Source organism: Anser cygnoides, chromosome 11, assembly GCF_040182565.1.
Source record: "Anser cygnoides isolate HZ-2024a breed goose chromosome 11, Taihu_goose_T2T_genome, whole genome shotgun sequence".
In the NCBI taxonomy this organism is placed as follows: domain Eukaryota; kingdom Metazoa; phylum Chordata; class Aves; order Anseriformes; family Anatidae; genus Anser; species Anser cygnoides.
This window is the reverse complement of record NC_089883.1, coordinates 6,460,530-6,480,193: the sequence shown is the minus strand read 5'-3', so window position 1 is coordinate 6,480,193 and position 19,664 is coordinate 6,460,530. Positions and strand designations below refer to the sequence as shown.

General features: G+C 47.9%; 2 long non-coding RNA genes across 2 annotated transcripts in view; both read left to right on the top strand.

Annotated features, from left to right (window-relative positions):
- Positions 1–19,664, top strand: part of LOC136791685 (uncharacterized) — a 73,741-nt gene that overhangs the window by 29,414 nt on the left and 24,663 nt on the right. The window contains exons 5-6 of the long non-coding RNA XR_010834183.1: positions 1,135–7,705; positions 7,954–8,093. This is a non-coding gene — a long non-coding RNA (uncharacterized lncRNA). The remainder of the gene's footprint in view (positions 1–1,134; positions 7,706–7,953; positions 8,094–19,664) is intronic.
- Positions 10,584–17,838, top strand: LOC136791688 (uncharacterized). The gene is made up of 3 exons (XR_010834188.1): positions 10,584–12,806; positions 15,697–15,891; positions 16,101–17,838. It is a non-coding gene; the product is annotated as an uncharacterized lncRNA (long non-coding RNA).

The following is a 19,664-nucleotide window of genomic DNA, read 5'->3' as shown; positions in this document are numbered from 1 at the left end:
GCTGGGGCAGCCGACAAAGCGGCGTGGCGGGGACCCTGCACGCTGAAAGCCCTGCGATCCCCTGAAAGCACCTCTTTGAAAAAGGATGCCAGAAAAAGGAGAAAAAAAAAAAAAAAAGGAAAAAAAAAGGAGGAGGAGGCGATTCGCTCGCTAGGACTTTTTCACTATCGGAGAGAATGGGTGAAAGCCCACAAAAGCAGCTTAATAAAGAGGAGAGGGAGAACAAGGCGAGGGGAAGTGCAGGGCAGGCTGAAAGGAAGGAGGACTTTCCAGGTTGTATTGTCCCCTGTGCCCTCCGGAGATTCCTGGCCAACCTCTCAAAAGCCGTCGATGACACCAAGTTGATTGGTTTTGCCGCCTCCGTTAAAAGTAGAGGCCGGGGAAATGATGCGACCACCTTCCGCCCAGGGCCCACTTGTTAGGAGGATAAAATAAGTCTCATTCACGGGCACTACAAAGGGGCCAGCCCCGCTTTGATGTGGTGACCGATGGCCCCTCCACCTGTTTCTGCCCTGCAGAGGAGCAGCGCGATGCGTCCTCATCTGGCTCTTTGGCCAAGTTCTCCCTAGAAATAGCTGCCGTTCGGCAACAGCTGAAGGTTTTCCTTTTCGAAAAACTACTTTAAAGTCTTTAATTAAATAGTATAAATGATTTTCTACCTCCCAATCCAGGAAGGGCAGAACTATTCCTCCTCCCACCTATACATATGGAAGGAAAGCTTAGGCAAAAATTCTATTTTCTGGTGGCTGGGTTGGCTGACGGTTTGGCTGGCTTTTACGACATGCCTTTTAGAAGCTGCTGCTTCTTCATAATAAAAAAGAAGCTAAAGCTCAGCCGTGCAACCCGGGGGGGTTCAGCCTCCCGTGCTGATCACCCCGCAGCTGATATAGGCAGCCTCAGCAGAGGGCAAAGTGGGGTGCATCCTTCAGTCAGCTGCAGAACGGCCTGAATTGCTGCCGTTGGTGTGATAGATGGGCTCTGTTACAGGAGAGGAACCAGGGGCAGGATGGTTAAATGGCTTTCCTGAGATTGCTGAAAGGGTAAGTGTTGAGAATGGCTATAGATCTCAGGAGATTCTGATTTCCAGGCCAGCATGAACATATCCTGAGTCATCTTTTCTTGTTCTTTGTACAGGATGAACAAAGCAGAGCACACGAAGATGAGTGATGATCACAGGTCTGTTTACAAGGCGCTGTATGCCCGAGTTAGTGCTCTCGGAGCCACAGTTTGGTGCAAAATTCCCAAGAGGGGTTTTATCTGAGAGTGTCTGTTCCCTGTGAACAAGCTCTCTGGTTCACCATCGCTCGTGTTTAGGAGGCCTGGGGATCCCCAGGACACTTCCACATCACCATCACAGCATCCCCAGGCAGGACACAAGTGGGTCGCGTGTGACTGATCAGTGGCAGTGTGATGCCCATGCTGGTGGGACGTCTGGCATCTGGAGCCACAGGACAAAGTGCCAGTTGGGAGACTGCTCATAAAGGCAGTGGTAGGCCTCAGGCATACCGTGGTTGATCTCAAAACGCAAGCAGAATATTTTCAGGCTTAGCTAGCAGAGTGATGACAAGGTCAGTCCTAACAAGAATCACTAGGTGTCGAATACCCTGGGCATAAATTAGTATCATCGGTTCAAACACCTCGAAAATTAGAAAGTAAATTACTTCAGACACTTGGGACAGGTGGCATCCGCACGCCAGGCAGAGCCAGAAAACCCAGCTGTCAGAGCATCGCCAGACCCTCCCTCTCCTGTGAGCTGGATCCCAGCGGTGACATGGTGGGCTTGGTGCTGATGTGTATTCCCTGAACCTCGCCGAGCAACAGAGGAGAGAGGGGGAAGAGAAAGTGATTTGTGCCTGAGAACAGATGATTTCTCTGGACCTACTCTTTCAGCTTCATCCAGAGCACAAGCAGCAAAGAGAAAAACTTGTTCACTAACCCAGCCTCCTGCTGAGTCCTCCTACGGTGATATAAATATGGCTGGAAAATGTCTGTACTGTTTATTACTTTGAAGTCAAATGTGCACCAGCTATTTTCAGAAACATGGGAGAAGTAATGCCTTCTGGCTGGCTTGGAGTTGCTAGGTCATCTGACAAATTTCCCTTTCCCTGTCCCCCTGCTTTTATATACACATGGAAATGCAGACATGGGTATTTTAATGTATATAGTAAAAGTAGACCGAAAGTTCACGTGCTGTTTGGAGATGTGTGGCACAGAAATAAATCACAGAGGGGAGAAAGGAAGGCACAAGTGCCGTTCCCTGGCAGCCTTGGTTTGCTTGGGGCTGCACAACAGAGCGAGGCACAGCTCCTGCCCCACAGCCTGAACAGGCAGGCAGGTGGATGTGGGTCAAACCCTATGGGCAAAATGACCATCTATAATTTTTCTGGGGGTTTGACAGGGTTTTTAAGGTGTATTTAGGGAGTAGCCTAAGGGGGAGCAGCAAAATGCTGACAGCTTCAAGTGGGGAGAGGGCTGGTTTCTGCTCTCCCTGGGGTTATGTGGCTGAACAGGGGCTGCGTCCTCGGAGGTGCCTGTGGATGGAGGAGGCTGCTCTGGAAGCAGTGGAGGAGAGGACACAGAGGACAACCAGTTCAGCTCCCTGCCTCGATGGGCTGTGTGAAGGTGTTTCAACACATCAGCTTCAAACAGCCAGCCGAAGTGCATCAAGACTTGAAAGAAAGCACAAGGTTAAGGAATATTATCAAGAACTTTTGTTTCCCGTGCGCTGGGTTGCTATTGTTTGCTTTCTGACCTTTATGATTACATACAACAAAAAAAGCCCTTGAAAAGGTGATTTCGGTCTACTTTGGGCCATGAGAAATCAAGGTGCTGTTATCTCAGTCAGTGAGATATCGGACTTAGCAGATAGCAGAAGGCACCAGGGACTGCTCCCCAGCCTGATGTCACCAAGAACAAGCTAGCTCTGCATGGTGACACTTTCCAGATCTCTGCCTTTTCATCAGAAAACGGGAGGGGACACGGGGACAAGGCTGACTGCATCACTCAGGCCCTAGGAGAGCAGCTATGTGCTGAGAACACAGCCTGCTCGTTACACTCATTATCATCGTCCATGCCTTTCCAGACATCCCAGGGATGGACAACTACAGGGCAATTCTGCACCGCCTTGAGAGGGTTTTGTGTTCAGGCCCATGCACATGGACAGAAGAGCTCTACCAGGGAGCATGGCAGTGCCTGGGGTTGTCCTAATTGAGTGTTAATGGGTCCCAATTGGGAGACAGGCTCAGCTGGGTGACAATTACCCTAATTGAGAAGAAGCTCTGGTTGGGCCCTTGGAGGGTGCTGGTTCCTCACGGAGGAGGCTGGAAAAGGAAATAGATGTTGTTTAAAAGGGGGGAAGGTTGTGGTTATTGATTTTTTTTTTCCCTGTTATGATTTAGAAATGTGCTGCAAAGCAAGTGGCAGGATTGAAAAACAAAAGATAGCTCTGTGAGGGGCGGGGAATGGGCCTGCAGTGGAGCACACAAAACTGCTTAGAAGAAATATCCTCAGCATGGAGGGAAGCTGTCCGGTGCAGGTAGGAGAAGGGGTCTTGACAGGGTTTGCTGGCAGGTGCCACCTGGTTCAGCTGCTGGCAAGGAGCAGCTGGAGATCCACCTCTGCTTCTGCTGCGCTGCTCCCACAGCGAGTGGTGCTGGCTGGGGAAACTGCAGGAGGTAGGGAAGGTGCTGTTGTAGATGCAGTTCATCAGTACGTTAGGGTGAGGATGTCTGTTTGAGCTTGGGATGGCTCTGGGGCTGCTGCTGTGTGAAGCATAGGGCTCTGGGTCAGCATTGCATGGAGAAATGGGGTCAGTGGGAGAGCAGCTTCCTTCTGTGGGCTCTGAGCACGCTGCTGATGCTGGTGTGGGTGGTGGGTATGGCTCAAAAGGAGGTGGCTTCCCTCCTCCTGGGGCCTGGTTGTTACAGCTCGTGCTCATGGTAGGGATAGATGGGACCAAAGGAAATAGGGTTGGTCTTCTGCTTGTCCTCAAGTCCGTCAGAGTCAACCCGTTGCAAGTAAAAAGGAAACTGAGTCACGGAGAAGTCATGCACCAAGCACAGTCTAGCAAATGTAAACTTAGCCTCTTCTCTGCCAGATAAATCAAGTCTCCAGCCATGCAAGTGCATCTGCTGGTGAGGCTTTGCTGTTCATTTTGCTAAAAATCCTGGACATTTTCCTTTATTTGCCAGACTGATCCATGGCTCCCAACTCTGTTGAGAGCTTGTGTCTTCAGTGCCCCAGCCAGAGCCCTTTCAGTCATCCCCACCCAGAGTTTTCGTTTCCTGTGGGAGGAAGGCATGCAGCAGGCATTATACAGCCTTGCTGCGGTGCCAGGCACGGGTAACAACCTCGTTACAGAGGATCCCCCTCTTCCTTTCTCTTTTTCTCACCAGGACCATAAAGCACTTGCAGATGTGAAGGCAGCCTCCAAGCATGGCTCACCTGCTCTCTGTAGCACTTGGTCTTGATGCAACTCCAGGGAGCTTTTCAGGAAACCCTTGTAAAAGTATCAAAGGGCTGACTGGATATTTTTGTTAGGTGGATATATTGCCTCTGATGCTCTTTTCTGGCCTGGCCTTTGTTGCACTGTTAGGGCTTTATTTTTCTAAGAGCAGCTAAGGTAGTTGGGCAGACCAAAGGCCTGCCTTGCCCAGCAGCATGCCTCTGAGGACGTAGTGTCACAATCGTTTGTGCTGGCTTTGTGTGTTGGACCAGTCAGTGACAAGTCTGATCTGGATCATCTGTTGGTGTGTATAGAACCTGGTTTTACACTTCAGTGCCTAGGAAGTCAGAGGCAACACAGACGCTTTATTGTTAGAATTAGTCACCATTTTTGGAGCTGGAAAAATGAGTTTTTATTAGACTCCACGCTGCTTTTTGTCATGTCTTTGAGCTATAACTGTGGCAAGAAATGTTTTGAGTCACAGCCTTAGGCTGTAAATAATAGATGCTCTGGGAAAAAAAAAGGATAAGAAGGGGGCAAGCAAGGAGTGATTCTTCTCACAGTATTCTCTCAGATGCTGTTAACCAAACAAGATGGGTCATAACCATGTTAATTGTATGTGCCTCTGCTGGTGAAAAAAGCAAAGTACAGCAGGCACATCAAGGAAACCAGCAGAGTCTCATCCCTGAGCGTGTGCTGCTGACTTATCAGCTTTTAAATTGCTGACAAATGACAAGCTCCTGTAATGATCCAGTTCAGAGAGTACCTTCCTGGAGAAACACAGGGATCCTCCTGGCAGGGTCATTTCTGGGGGTCATTAATCACTGATTTGATATTCAAAGCTGATGGCAAAGTCAAAGCAGGTCAGCATGCTAATGGTCATCAGCAGTGGCAACGACCAATTTCCACAGAATTATTGTCAGTGCAAGCAGCAATAAGCAGCCCAGAAAAGGCAATCTTTTATTTTTAAATGGAAGCCAATATGGGGTGGGCTGTATGTGCAAAATGAACCCCTGCCTGACAGGAGGCAGATTTGCTTCTAATTGGGAGAGGAGAGATGCAGCTGTAACTCCAGGGGCAAGCAGCATTTCCCAGCTGAGACCATCTGCTGTCATTTTGGACTGAGAAATTAAACAAGGTAATGCTTCTGGTTAGTGTGAGGGAGCTGGTGCTCGTTGTGGGTGAGCGTGGTGGGGGATGAGTCCATCCTCCAGGCTGGAAAGCAGTCCTTCCACTGCCTGCACCAGCAAGGATCCTGGCCAGAGCCATGGGTGGCCCAGTTTAAAGGTGGAAAATAAAAGCTGTGAGCTCTTGAAGTTGTTGCTTGGCCCTTGTCTGGGAGCATGCTGTCCAGGAAGACTACAAAACGTCCTTTTGTATCAGAACCACTGCTTTCTGGCAGCCCTAAAGATGCCCCAGGAACAACTAAGGCAGGCTCGTGTTTTTTTCCCTAGACCCATGTGGTAGTATGGAGGTACCATCTGGTGCCCAAAGGGTGAAGTCTGCAATTTGGGCTTTTTTTTTTTTCTCCAGTTTGCTGTGGACCCTCTTGTTTGTGTCCGGTAATTTCCTGCTCTGTTAAAGCAGCTCAGGCAGTTTTCCATGAAAATGAGTTTAAGAATATTTTGATGTTTAACTTTATTTTTTAAACACCTGGATTTCTCTCAAGTGTTTTTATTCAATTGAAAATTGAAATGAGAGAAAACTGAAGTGAGAGCACTGATGTTCCCCCATGAGAACCTGAAGCAGTGCTGCCCTGTTATGGCTCAAAGCAGTGAGTGGGGTCTTCAGTCTGCACGTGTGGGTCAGGGGCTGCTATGCTGCTGGCTGTGCCAAATCGGAACCAAAAGACTGTCCTTGTCCTCTACATCTCCCCGTCTAACTCCATCCTGTTATCTCAGCTATTTTTCTTCTGGAAAGCAGAATTCCAGCATCCCATTAGGGATTACTTCTTACTCTGAATTATTGATCTAGGGTATGTGAATCTGAGACACATCTTGAAATTATTTCTCTACAAAAGCATATGTGGTGTGAGAAGAATACCTCTGGAAAGGGAGAGAGAGCAGGACAAGTGCTGCTTGCTCGCGCTGACCTTTGCCGAAGGCGGGTTTCCATCTGGGGATGAGGCAGGAGCTTCGTCGCTCTTTGCTGCTCTGCTCCTGTGCTCGAGTGGCCTTTGGCTGCTTCAAGTTTTACTGAGATGGACACACATGTACTAGGAATTGGACTTGAGACTGGCAATTAATTTCACATAATACCTTTGTTGTCCCTGCCTTGGACCAGATTTGAACTGGTGACCTGGAGATGAAAGTCACCATAGTCCCTTAATAGTCCCTGGAGGCAGGCAGGCAGCCTCTTTGCTGGCTGTGCTAAAAGCCACCGCCAGCCTCTTTCCCTGCCTCCCTCAAGTTTAACCCTCTCCCCACCTCCTCCAGATCTCCTTTTGTCTGCTGGGCATGATGGGGATAAAAGGAAGAGCAATGGGCTGTCTGCGGAGCCTTTTAATCCCTCGAGATGGCCTGGGGTGAGTTGTGTGAGTCCCAGGGGTCCTCTGGTTGCTTGAGCCTCTGGTTGCTGAGGGGATTGCATCAGGTGGAGATGTATTTGCTGGAATAGACATGGGATTTGGTCAAGCCTGTAGCTGGAATCCATTTGAGGAGCATGAGGCCCTCTCTGGTTCCTCCCAGTGTCAGGTAATGTATATTATTCATCTGATTCTCATCCAGTCTTCAGCCTGCCCGCGTAGTGCCCTGCTTTGGCCCATGGTGGCAATTGCTGTGGTCTGGTGAAGACTAAGAAGTGATGCGTGTGCTCTGGCAGCAGAAGGAGGCGGTGAGCAGTGAGGTCTGGGCTGCAGAAGACTCCCACTCTGCAATGTGAAGTATTTTATGGACTCTAATAAATTAAACCTCGTGTGCTCACTCTGCAATGCAGTAGTAGTGAGCCAGCCTGAATTCTGAATTTAAAGATAACAGGAGTGAAGCACGGAGTAACATGCTCACTTTCAGAAGTCACAGGACCATCTGACAGTACAAGTGGTATGAAATGTAGGAGCCTGGCTGTCCTGGGCGGTGGGATGAGCTTCAGTCTCCTGCTCCTTTCCACAACATACCCAAATATTCTCTCCCAATAAACCTCCTTCTGATTTTTTTGTAAGTTGTCTTTGAGGAGTTCCGCAGAAAACAAGGCTTATCGTCATTAGCCAAGCATTCTCCGTGTGAAGGAACACAGCTCCATGGAAAAAAAAGGTCTGGAAATCAGGTGAGCAATGAAAACTCCACGTGTCCCACTGCTCTCCAGAGCCGTGGCACTCCCCTGAGGCGGGCAAGCTGCCAAATTAGTGACATGAGCTCGTTAGGGGGAACACGTTCCTGCAGGCCCCGTGCTGGGAGTGCGCAAGCAGGCGGGAGGCCGAGCGCCTGCCGTGAACCCCCAGCAGCACCCAGCTGACATGGGAACAGGGAAGGCACCCTTTCCCAATCAAATTCTACCCCCACCTCCTTTCACAGACATCCTAAGGACCTTACAGAGCCTCTTAGGAGCGTGTGGGCTCCCGGCCCTGGTGAAGCAGAAGCTGCCTGCAGGCAGAGCAACCCCCACTTGGGCAGCTCGATGAAGACATCACTCGTCAGGCATCAGCCCTCTCCAGGTAACAAATCTCTTGCCCCTGCTCCGCAGGAATGTCTGCAGTCAGCGCTCACACCTGAGGCTGTCGGCCTACAAAGCCCTCCCTCCCCGCACACACGTGCCGCTTTGGGGATCTGGCCCCGTGCGGAGCCCCAGCCCAGCACCTCCCCGCTGTCAGCGGTGAGGAATGTCAGCGCAGGGCCAAAGGGAGAGGAAGGGAACAAACCTCCCCTGCCAGGCAGTGAGGGTTGGCAGGCTTCAGTCCCACCCCCGGTTCATCGGTCCCTGTCCTCCCTGAGCTGCTCGGCCCTGCAAGCTCTTCTCCCACCCACCAAACCCGCCTGCTCCACCGAGCCCCCATTCCTACCCGTGCCTTTTCAACTCCCCTACCATACCATAATAGTATCAATAACAAGGAACGCTTTGGCCTTGTGTTTTTTAATCCCCCCTGGGGGTCACAAAGTGGAATGGAAGAGTGAGAAAGGATTTATGTGAACGTGAAGGACGTTAGTTCAGGAGGTTGGGCCCGGTCAGTGAGTTAGTGTCCCTTGGTGTCCTGCCACCAGGAGGTGATGAGATGACAACTCGGTCATCCTGCTGTCATACAGGAGAAAAATGAAGGGGTGTTCAGCTGCAGGAGTGAGGGCTGGCCGTCCTAAGAGGGCTGTGCCTTCCCCACCTTGTGTGACAGTAGGAGGTGGGACTGGCTATGAAGGCTGGCTGAGATGTTTGGGCTGGGGGGTTAGGTCCATGTCCAGAGAAATTTGGGTAGTCTTCCACCCAGAGATGGGTCATGTTCCCTCATGTAAGAAAAGTGCAGTGATAAAGAATATATTTTGCCTTAGAAATTGTATTGAGATAAATGGGGTAACCCACGTGCTAAGCTTTCTGTCTCTAAGTACTTTGTACACTTTGTGTGTTGTCAATGAAGGAATAAAAAATTTGCTTTTGATCATTCTCTGCCTAGGGCACCATGCTGTGCATGGGGAATCTCCTGTCATTCCCACATTATTCTCCTGCTGGATTTCAGGTGTCCCTGGCACCCTACTTCTCTACCCAAATGTGATTCCAGAAGGATGAGAGTGGGGTTCAGGCTGGGAGAGGTGATATCAGTTGGTAAGATTTTAGAGGAAAGAATAACTCTTCCGTGCAAGGGGGCATCCAGCCACGTTGCAGTGTGGGTCTTTGAAGCATGGTGATGGATTTTTGTTAGTGAGAAAATCTGCTCCTTGCAACAACAGGAAATACTTCTGCAGCCCTTGCCATGTGTCCCAAAGTATGAATTGCCTCTAGCACATGGGGAGGGTGCTGGAAATAGCAGCATGCAGATCTTCCTGGGGGGGGAAATCAATGGACACATGGTAGGCACCAGGAGAGAGGCAGTGATGGAGCCTTTCCAGGGAAAACAACCCTTCGTTAGGGGTCACGGAGCAAACACAGATGTCTTGAATTGTAAGTAGCCAGAGGAAGCAGAGCTGAGCCGTCATGTAGGATGCAGGAGAGGGTTTGCCTTGCGGGTAGCCCTGCTGGGATGCTGGCTGCAGTGAGGGGCAGTGGAGCCTGGCATGGGAAGGAGCTCTGGGGACGGCCAGGCATCCCTGCATGGGACTGGCTGCTTGTTGCGGCACCTCAGCTGTCCAGGCTGGCTTTGTTCTGCAGCCTGGGAGCTTTCTGCTCCACGGTTGCCTCCCCATTCACTGCCACAGTGAATGCTTGTGATTTTGGCTGGAGCTTTTGATAGACAGGGAGACTATGGCACGGGGGAAAAAATCAACTTGGCCAAAAGCAAGTCTCATGTATTTATTGGACAGAAGAATTAAGCCTTGATCTGCCATATGCTACTGGACAGTCCCATCTATGCTCACAGCCTTAGACTTTGAGGAAAAAGGACTAAAGTAAATGAAATCCAGTGTGGGTGAGAACTGGGAGCAAGTGCTGAGAAGGGAGCAGATAGGAAATGTCCTTCCCAGGCAAACCTACATCCTATCAGGCTAGCCTCTGCCATGGGATGAATTGCTTATATTTCAGTGACTTAAATAAAAATAAAAGGAAGGCAAGACCCCACAATGATTTAATAATGAAGTCACTGTTTAATTCCTTCTGGGTGAGCAGTCAGGGAGCAGCATCGTGATGGGGTGTATAAGAAAATGGCGGTAGTCCTCCTCCCTCCTGTGCTGGCTGCCCAGCTTTGTCACCAGCTCTCAGTTCACATTGCTTGCATCCTTTTTAGTGACTGAAAAAGAAAGGAAAATGAAACTTTAAAAAATAATATATATAAAGCTGAGAGATATTATAAGGGCATCATCCTTTTGTTAAGCGTGGACTTGGAGAGCTCTCAGGAAGGTTTCTTTCTGAAGCTGAGATTGACTGAATTTCTGGAAAGGGAACAGGGATCAGGGCTGCAAAGAGAAATGCTGTGCAACGAGATGTGGAGCAGCTCAGCTCACTGCAATGAAGAGGGACCTGGATGCTGACCTCACTCAGGCTGCAGGCAGTTGCAGGAGGAATAAAAAGTAATCTGGGCTTATTGCCATGAATAATATGATGTCTTTACATCCTGACCTAATTGTATTAATTCTTCATGGCAAATATCATATGGAAGTGGCTGATTAGTACCTAGCAATGAGACTGGTATTGGCCATCTGGTGCTCCTGGCTCAGAGGAAAAAAAAAAAAGAGATGAAATAAAACTGAAAAACATTATAAGAGTCTTTCAAATAATGAATTAGCCAGATTCATTAAATTCCAGTTCAAATTTGTCTCTACTGCCACTCGTTTATGGGCAGGGCATGACGCGGTTGCATGACTGTATCTAGGAGGAAAGTGGCCCCTCCAAGCTTAACACGTGCAGTGAATTAGGGTTATTTTGCAAGTAAGAGACTCCATGAGAAACAATGGAGTCAGCTCTGTCTTATCTGACTTACTGTCAGTTTGCCTTTGTTCTGGGTTAATACCCCACCTTCAGTTCCGGAGCCTCCTTATCCTGGGAGTGCAGCTCATTTACAGGCGAGATTAATTAGTCAACAGCTCTTCCATCCGTGAATTAAAGCAGGCAGGGAAACTGAGGTACAGGGATCTTGCATATGTCTTATCTGAGCTTGGTCTGGCAAAGCAGTTGTGTAAATCCTTCCCTTTAAACCCTTCACACCTGGCAGCTCAGAGACAAAAATCTGCCTGTGGTTTTGCTCCGTATTTCCCCCCTTAGTCCTAGGAAAAGGTGATGTCTGAGAATGGCATTCTATCAAAATGAGGATTTCTGCAGCTTCTCTTGGGGTTTGACAGCAAAGATCTTGCATGAGGTCTACAGAGACTGAGGGTCCTCTTCTGAGGCAGGCAAATTTGATTTCAAATTTTAGGATATTGGGACTTCTGCTGAAGAATATATATATATTTTTTCTTATCGTTGGAAGAAGCCAGGAAGAGACCAGTTTGGTTTGGAAAACAGGGTGGGAGGCTTGATCTGAGCACAAGAGTGCTCCAGAGGGATGACAAAGTGGCTGGGTTCCTTGGATGGGTGGGGAGAGCAGTCAGGAAACCCGGATTTGAGTCAGTGGCTTCCTTTGCTGTGAGGGTTGGCCAGAGGTGACCTGAGTCGTTCATCAGCCAGATGTCCTTGCTGGACTGGCCGCTTGTGAAAGACCTGGGTGTGCCCAAAGTGCTCTGCAGAGCCTCCTCTTGGAAGGTTTTGGACAAAAAAACGTTTGATTTTTTTAAGTTTTATTTTTGATTACCAGTCTCTTTCCTGTGCTGCACCTGCGTATGCTGAAAACATATGTGGTGGTGGCAAATTTGTTTGGCTGGTAGGCCACTGGAATGGGCGATGGAAATGGGATGAGGTCCACTTGACTGAGGCTGCAGAGACTGGGTCTGTATGCTTGCAGGATTCTCCCCAGAGTTTGGCTAACCCAAACTAAGTCTCTGAAGTCAAGGAATCTTGAAGGCAGCATCAAGGATGGCAAAAAGTGGTTGATAAATTTTTCAAGCAAATGAATCTGAGTTATTACCCAGGGAGAGGTCAGAGCTTCGCTAGCACACTTTATGCTGCCCAATGTACAGCCAAGTACTCGTGTTTTTGACTGGTCAAACCCCACATGCCCTGTGTTTGGGATGCTGTAACATCTGTGCAGTGTCTGCAAACTCGGTGCCACTGTTGTGATGCTGCTCCTTCAGCGAGGTGAAGGTCAGCACATAACGTTGTCTTTCTGATGTTCCTCCGTGCTGCTTGTTCCTTCTCCTCTGCTCCTTAGCTTCTTGCTGCCCCTCTGTTTTGACATGAGGTCCTTGATGGGCTCAGTCCCTTAGGGGGTTTCCTGCTCTGGTGTGCTGACCCATGGCAAGCTCTTCCCTTGGGCATGGAGTTGCTCTTCCAAGCCTGTATCTCCAGCTGTGTCCCCAGCTTTGTCCTCTTCCCATATTTCCCCATTTCTCCTCTCTTACCCAACTATACCTCTTCACATTTCTCCTTTTGTACTCCATTCTCCTTTTCTGTCTCCTTTTTTTCATCTCCCCATGCCTTCCTCTTTGTGTCAGTACCCCTCATGTGTCCTGCCACTCCAGTCCCCACAACTGCTGCCCTCAGTTAACTACACGGGAACATCAGTGCCTCGTCCTCCCCGAATGGCTGCAGTTTTGGGGTGCCATGGGCTGCCTGGATGCTGTGGGCACGGAGCAGAAAGGCGCAGCTGCCTGCTGATGGAGAGCAGCACCAGGAACGAGCAGGAGAGCCTTGCTCTAAGGTAGGAGGAGCTGAGTGTCTTTGTCTTTATGCCTGGTTTACTACGTGCCTAATAAACTCTGGGTTTGCTTTTAATTTAAGCCTGCTTTTTCTTTCCCCCCCCCCCTAATAATTGATGATCAACAACATAACCCAGCCTGGTTGCTCGACAGAGCAGCGCTGCGCTATAACCATGGCCTCCTGAGCAGGCTCCTTATTAAGTGTGCTTGCTGGGTAAACAAATAGGGGGGAGCCTGCTGTGGGGTAATATATTCCCCAAACACTCCAGAGTTGCCAAAGTATGTGTGTTCAGAGCCACAAGGGCCATTTGTTGCCGGCCTTACTGACAGATACTCCTGATTGTCCATGCCTTTTTCTGAAGGAGGTGGGAGAGCAGCAAGGGTTTTCCTTTCTTCTTTGGGTTTCTGAATAAATGAGCTGTAGATATTTATGGTTATTGTGAGAAGCTCCAGATTTGTGGTGATGAAGGTTTAGCCAGGCTCCCAGAACATAGCCAGCACCTTGTATCTCCCATTTCAGCCAATGCTGGAGGAACCAATCTGATGATGAAGGACGAAGGCTTAGGAGATGTCAAGGCTGGGACCATGTTCCCAGTGCTGCTCCACGTTGCCTGGATGGGGCCTTTCCCTGGATTATACTTCATTTAGGATTATAACATTGCCCTTTGGTCTCTTACTGTAGATATTAAGCTGGTTTGGGGGAAGCATTTTGTGGCTGCGGTTGCGCTGGTGACCCATGCGTGCCTCTCCTTGGACTGTAGGATTTGTTCTCCCTGTAGGATTTGTTCTCTCCAAGGCCACGGGGCAGCCCTGGCAATCTTGCTGCTGAGTGCTGAGAGGCAGCTGTCGGGCTGTGGGCAGCCGGAGCGGGCCTTTCCCCTGTCTTTCGCTTGAAGAAGCAAGCAGCCATCGGGCGCTGCTCACTTCTGATCGCTCACAAAATCTGTCTGTGTTATGAACCAGTGACATCCAGGTCAAAGGCTCCATGCCCTGCTTGGTCCCCAGAGAATAAAGCCTACTGTTGTCTGCAAACCACAGGTACAGGCCTGGCTTTCAGCGGCTGTTTGCTTTTGGAGCCGAGCAAGCAGCTCCTGAGTGTCACCTCATTGTCACACTTTGGCTTTTTTACTAGATTTTCATTTTCTAAAGCTAACAAAGTGGAACCAGAAAGCCACGCACATCACGATGCTCCAGCTCCTTCATCCTTTACCTTCTTTCCAAAGTATCAAGGCTTGGGTAAAGCTCTACTTGGTGGTGGATCTGATCAGCCCACCATCTCCTGGATCCTCTCTTGGACATCATCTCACTAAATGTGTGCCACCAGCCTTCCCAACCCCCTGCCAACCCGTTGGTCAGCTCTATATGTCAGCCTGTGAATTTATGTTCTGGGGAAGCATCTGTGATAACATGGGCACAGCAGGATGCTCTGATGGGGCCAAACTTGTATGTTATACTTTTTTTTTTTTGGATGAGTGGCATGATATGTAATGAGCAGTGAGGTGTTGTCTCTGCACTGCTTTTTCTGTAACCATCCCACCAAGGGCGGACTTCTTTTTCTGGGATCATTCCATTTGCTGGAGAATTAGCTCTCCCTTTATTTCTCTTATGGGGTCCTGATGTCCATTATTAATCTAAAATAAAGGGCTTGAAAGAATGCTTTTGCCAGATGATTATGGGAAACCTAAAATGTACTGAGCACTGATTCATCAGGGCAAGATAAGATGTGATCCTTTTATGACTGCGGTATGTGGGATGACTGATTGCTTTATGAAGATCGTGTGATTAATATGAAAGGTAAATTATAATTAATAATGACATTCCATGGGGTGGGAAGGGGGAATTCAGCCAGATGCCTTTCCCACCCCGTCCCCATCTGAAACAACACATCTGTGGCAATAGAGCAATAGTGTTAAAAGTATGCCTGGCATGGCACAGTGAGTCTCACATACACACACCGAAAAAAGAAAAAAAAAAAAAAAAGAAAGAAAATAAATAAATAAAAAGCAAACCACCCACAGGCTTCCATTGACTAAAAATTTAGGAGAAAGATAATCAGCAAGTGACATCAGCTGCAGCTGACAGCACCGTGCAAATATGCATAATTATGCAAGCAATTTGCTTAGCATTGATGGTATCAGCTATGAGGTAAAAACATCCTGGTGCACTGTGGGAAGGTCCATGCAAATCACAACAGGGCCAGTGCTCGCTAACTTGATTTAAAGCTTCACTGAACTACGGGTAGTCCCTGCAACTGCTTGGCCTCTGGGAATTAGCATGGTTTCTGCTACCTGCATTTTCCATGCATTTGCTACAGCTGTGACCATGGCAGGCTAACTCCCAATTCCAAGGATCAGCAGCCTATGCAAATACGTGCTTGCATTTATTTGCTTAGAAAAAACCCACAAACATGAACCCCCTCTACCTACCCTAATATATGTTTATTCATTTGTTCCTACGTTAGCAGGGCCCAAATGTATTGTTTTCAAAATATTCTTGCCTCTTTCCAGCAGTTTTACTGCTACCAAATACGTTCTGTGCCCCAGCTCAGCAGTAGGTAGTTATTTAAAACAATACATTTCTCTTATGTGCAGCGCCTTCTCAGAGGTCTTGGCTCGTTCAGGCTTTAACTAGGATTTTGCATGCAAATTTAATGTGTCATTACGGCATACTTAGGAATAATTAATATAAAAGGGTAACTTGTAAATTAGAACTAGGGACAGATTTGTGAACTCAACCCCAACAGTGTTTTTCCTTGAAACGCTGGAGCTGATGACAGGTTTGATGTGAGAGTGTCAAGTGACATTTACTAGCCAGGAGTATTTATATTTTGGATGTGTGTGGTTGGAGATTTTTTTTTTTCCCCTCACTTTTTTCTGTTCCCAAATTTTGCAGCTGTGCTTTGATTTACACGAAGCGGACAAAGTTGTGAGTTTACAGCATTCCAGTTCCTTCCCTCATTAGGAACCCAGAAAGGCAATTCCAACAGTCCCTCGGGAAAGGGGCTGCAACGCTCTGAGTACAATACGAAGGCAGCTGAACCTATCTCATGAAATCTTGGCCAAAATATGGAGAATATGGAAATACCTGGTATGGCAAAAGGCTTTCTCTGTTAAACGTGTCAAAGAAGGTTGTAAATACTTTGGGGGTGCAAAAATCAAGTTCTTTCACTAGCTGACTCTTAACTGCACTGCCCTTCTGAAAGCACAATGTAAAAAAATTGGGGGTGGGGGTGGAAACTGGGAAGCTGCAAATTCTCTCTTAAGAGCTTGGAGCAGATCGAAGCCCTCTTGTTTCAGGATGCAAACTGGCTTGTTACAGAGGATTTGGGGAAAAAACTCCCTTGGAACAGCTGGAGCCGATCCCCATCGGAGTCAGGATGCAGGGCCAGGTGGTCAGGTCTGGTTCGATAATTATATATATATATTTATTTATTATTTAAATGAAAATACTCTTTTGTTTGGGGGGAAAAAAGAATTGTTCCCAACTCTGCTGCAAACAAACATAATGAAAATGTAGTCTTTATTCTGAGAAGTTCACTGCCTGAGAGTGGTTCTCATATCACTGGCATATCAAACAAGGAACAGACCAAGAAGGGAAGGAGTCAGCTCTTTTTTGGCTTTCAGAGTACAGCAGAAATACAGAGAAAAATAGTTGGTAGTTGATATATCGACCTGTTTTCATTATAACTTCAATGTTTCTTTCATCTGAAAGAGAAGATATGATACGTCTTGATTAAATGAAATGTCATCCGAGTGTTGAATTAATTACGTGGAACGTGGGCAAGGAGTTGGTATTGTATTAATTTGGCTGCTTTGGAGAAAACATCAATAGGCTGTTTGCGAATGATAACTTTATACTCTGTCACCTTCCACGAAGGGATCTCAGAGCTCTTGGCCAACGATGATGTATTAAGCTTGGTAGAGGCACCAAAGTATTAAAATCTCCCTTTTGTAAGGGCTAGAATAGCACTAAGAAAGCTTTAAGGCTTTTCCTCTGCAGTTCAAAGGCAATGGGAGTTTGATACACAGAGTTGTGTAGGACTGGACCCTAAACAAGCCATTAAAGCCTTTCTGTTGCCTCTGTGCTACTAACTGGGTTGTACAGGACTGTCAGAAGACCTGCTAAGAGCAGACCAGGTTTCCATGGTTTTTAGCGCTGGAGTTTTTAAATGAGTACGAAGTTGTGTCCCTGCTGGTGGCTCATTAAGAGCCAGCCACAGCTGGGCTTTGGCAAAGATCAAGATCATTTTACAAGCCCAGGTTGATTCACAAGTGAGTTGTCACATAATGTTCTCTGGGGAAAGTCAATTATAACTCGGTAGGTTTTGATATGAAAATGCTTTTGGCAGACATGTTCTTTTTAATATGCTCACACATGCTAAAGCAATACCGAAGGTGAGGTGACAGGAAAGGTGAACTCAAGGCGGTGTCTGTTTGAGCGGGGTCGTGTTTTGTTTGAGATGTGCTCAAAGCAAATTTGAGGCTGTTCCCTGTACTTGCCACCACATTTAATGGGTCATTTAGGGCTTGAGAAGGGGCTGACTCTGAGACCCAGAACTTTGTAGAAGTGCTCGAAACCTGCCTTTTTGAAAGACCCCATGGGCAGAGATACAATGATTGATCTCCCCGCGACATTGCAGCCCTGATTTGGGTTTTACTAGGGGCAAGGCAGGATAATGGTGCAGGTTCACTGCCTGCTCAACCCTTCACCTTCTCATAAAGATGGCTAGGGCAGATTCTGTTATGAGTCTAAGCACTGAGCCCTCCCCAGCCAGGTAGCACGTATAAATAGCAGGAATCATTACTGGCAATCGTTGCGTGAGATTTTATAGTGCAGACGTAGTTTTATGGTTATTTATTTTTATGGTTCATTGGATCAAGGCCCCCATTTACTTCATAGCTCTCCAATGTCAACAATTATCAGGCAGCTGCTAATTGGGGCTGGATCAGAATCAGCAGCCTATTGCTGATAATCTCCATGGGTGACATTTCTGACACCGCTGAAATTGATGGCAACAAGCCCAACGGTGCTGAGAAAGCCAGAAAGTTATCCCATTCCCCCACGTCCATCTTGAATGACAGGTCTGCAGGACTCGGAACGAATCTTGATTTTGGTCCTGATAAAAGCTAACGAAGCGTGGAGGAACATCATTAAGTCATAAGCAGTTTTTGCATTAGTGGCTGGATGCAAGGAGGGGGATCAGTGTGTTTTTTTTTTGTGTTGGTGGTTATATACCTGAGTAAGGCAGTGTTCTGGAGAATTTGGCCCTTGGATGATGAGGAGGAGAGAAAAAAAAATAAGGGAGGAAGAAAGAATAACGGCATAATAATAAGAAACGGGAAAAAATATTAATGTTTTTGACAATTTTCTTAGATTTCATATCCCTACAAAAGTAGCAAGGAGTTGAAAACAAACTGTAGTCTTGGCCATGCTTTTCCAGGAAACAAAAATAAAAAAGACATCAGACACAACTTTTGATCTCAAATTATTTTGTAGACTTTAAATTCCTTTTTTCTGTACATTTCCCATGGGACAAAATATTCAAAATGGTGCTCCAGGCCCACCCTCGTAGTGGCAGCACCGGACACGTGCTAACGTCACCCTGGCTGTCCCCGCTGCCACCTGTTTGCTTGTCACCCCGTGACAGCTGCAGCGTGGGAGGGCAGGGGCTTGCATCTTCTGCAGGCTCCGGTGGCAGATCCCGGCAGTGCCTCTGAGCTCTGCAAACAATTGACATATGTGCGCCGAGAAGGGTTTAAAAATGTGCATTCGATGGATTATTTTTAGATTTTTTTTTTTAGGATATGAAGCTCTTGTTTTGTGGTGGTTTTCTATCTTAGAAACCACTAAATCTATTGCAATCTGCTCGTGCACCATGAGGGGAGGTTGCAAACTCCCCAGAACTGCTTCTCCCAGCCCTATATTTCACCTTCTGTTTGATTGCTCTGTCATTTTAAGACTTTAGATAATAGGCCATTCTTCTCAGAATCGCTATTATATTTTATTAATAGGGTGGGGGGTGGGATTTATTGTCACAAACTCTGAAAGATTTGCCGTCGGAGCGCTCGCAGCTCTCGTAAAGGGCAATTCATTTAGCTGCCTCGTTTGATGGATGTAGACTGATCTCTTCCTTCTTACTTTTCGAGGTGTTTGCAGCATTGGCAACCCACGGGGTCCCCTTCGAGGCTGGTGGCACCACCAGCTGGTCTCCTCTCTCGGTGATGGAGGCTGGGGTTGGTGCTGGTGGCTGGAGCCCAGCTCGGAGCTTTCCCCTCGTGTGGGTGTGCGTACACGTCCGTACGGTCCCAGCAAGTCTGTTCCTGTTGGGGAGATCAGTGTCAAAAGTGTATTTTGTAAGAGCTGGCCGGGCTCCCGTTTCCACATTGCAAACCAAAAGCAGTTAGCTGCTTTTTTTTTTGGGGGGGGGGGGGGCTCTGTTTTTCTGAAGCAGAGTGCACTGCTCTCTCTCTTCCTTTAGCAGGGAGAGGAGCTGGGGGAAGGAAGGACGTGCTGCAGAGACCTGGCACAAGGAGCCCCTCGGGGAGACGAGGCAGATGTTTGTCCTGGTGGGCTGGGCACTGAGGGACAGCATGGACCTCGTGTGACCGTAGCGGTAAGGAGCTGGAAAAGCCCTGCTGGGGGATGGGGACCAGCTCCAAAAGGCTTCTGCTCCCTCAGTGCTTACAAGACAGGAGCAAGTATGGACACGTGGGATCTAGCTCCGTCTCTCCCTTTTGTCTCTGTGCAAATCTTACCTTCTCCAACCCTCCCGATGCTAACAGCAAGGATTTTTTTTTTTATTATTTTTTTTCCCCTGAAGTGCCTGAACACCTGAGGCTGAAAATCCTGTTGTCACCTCA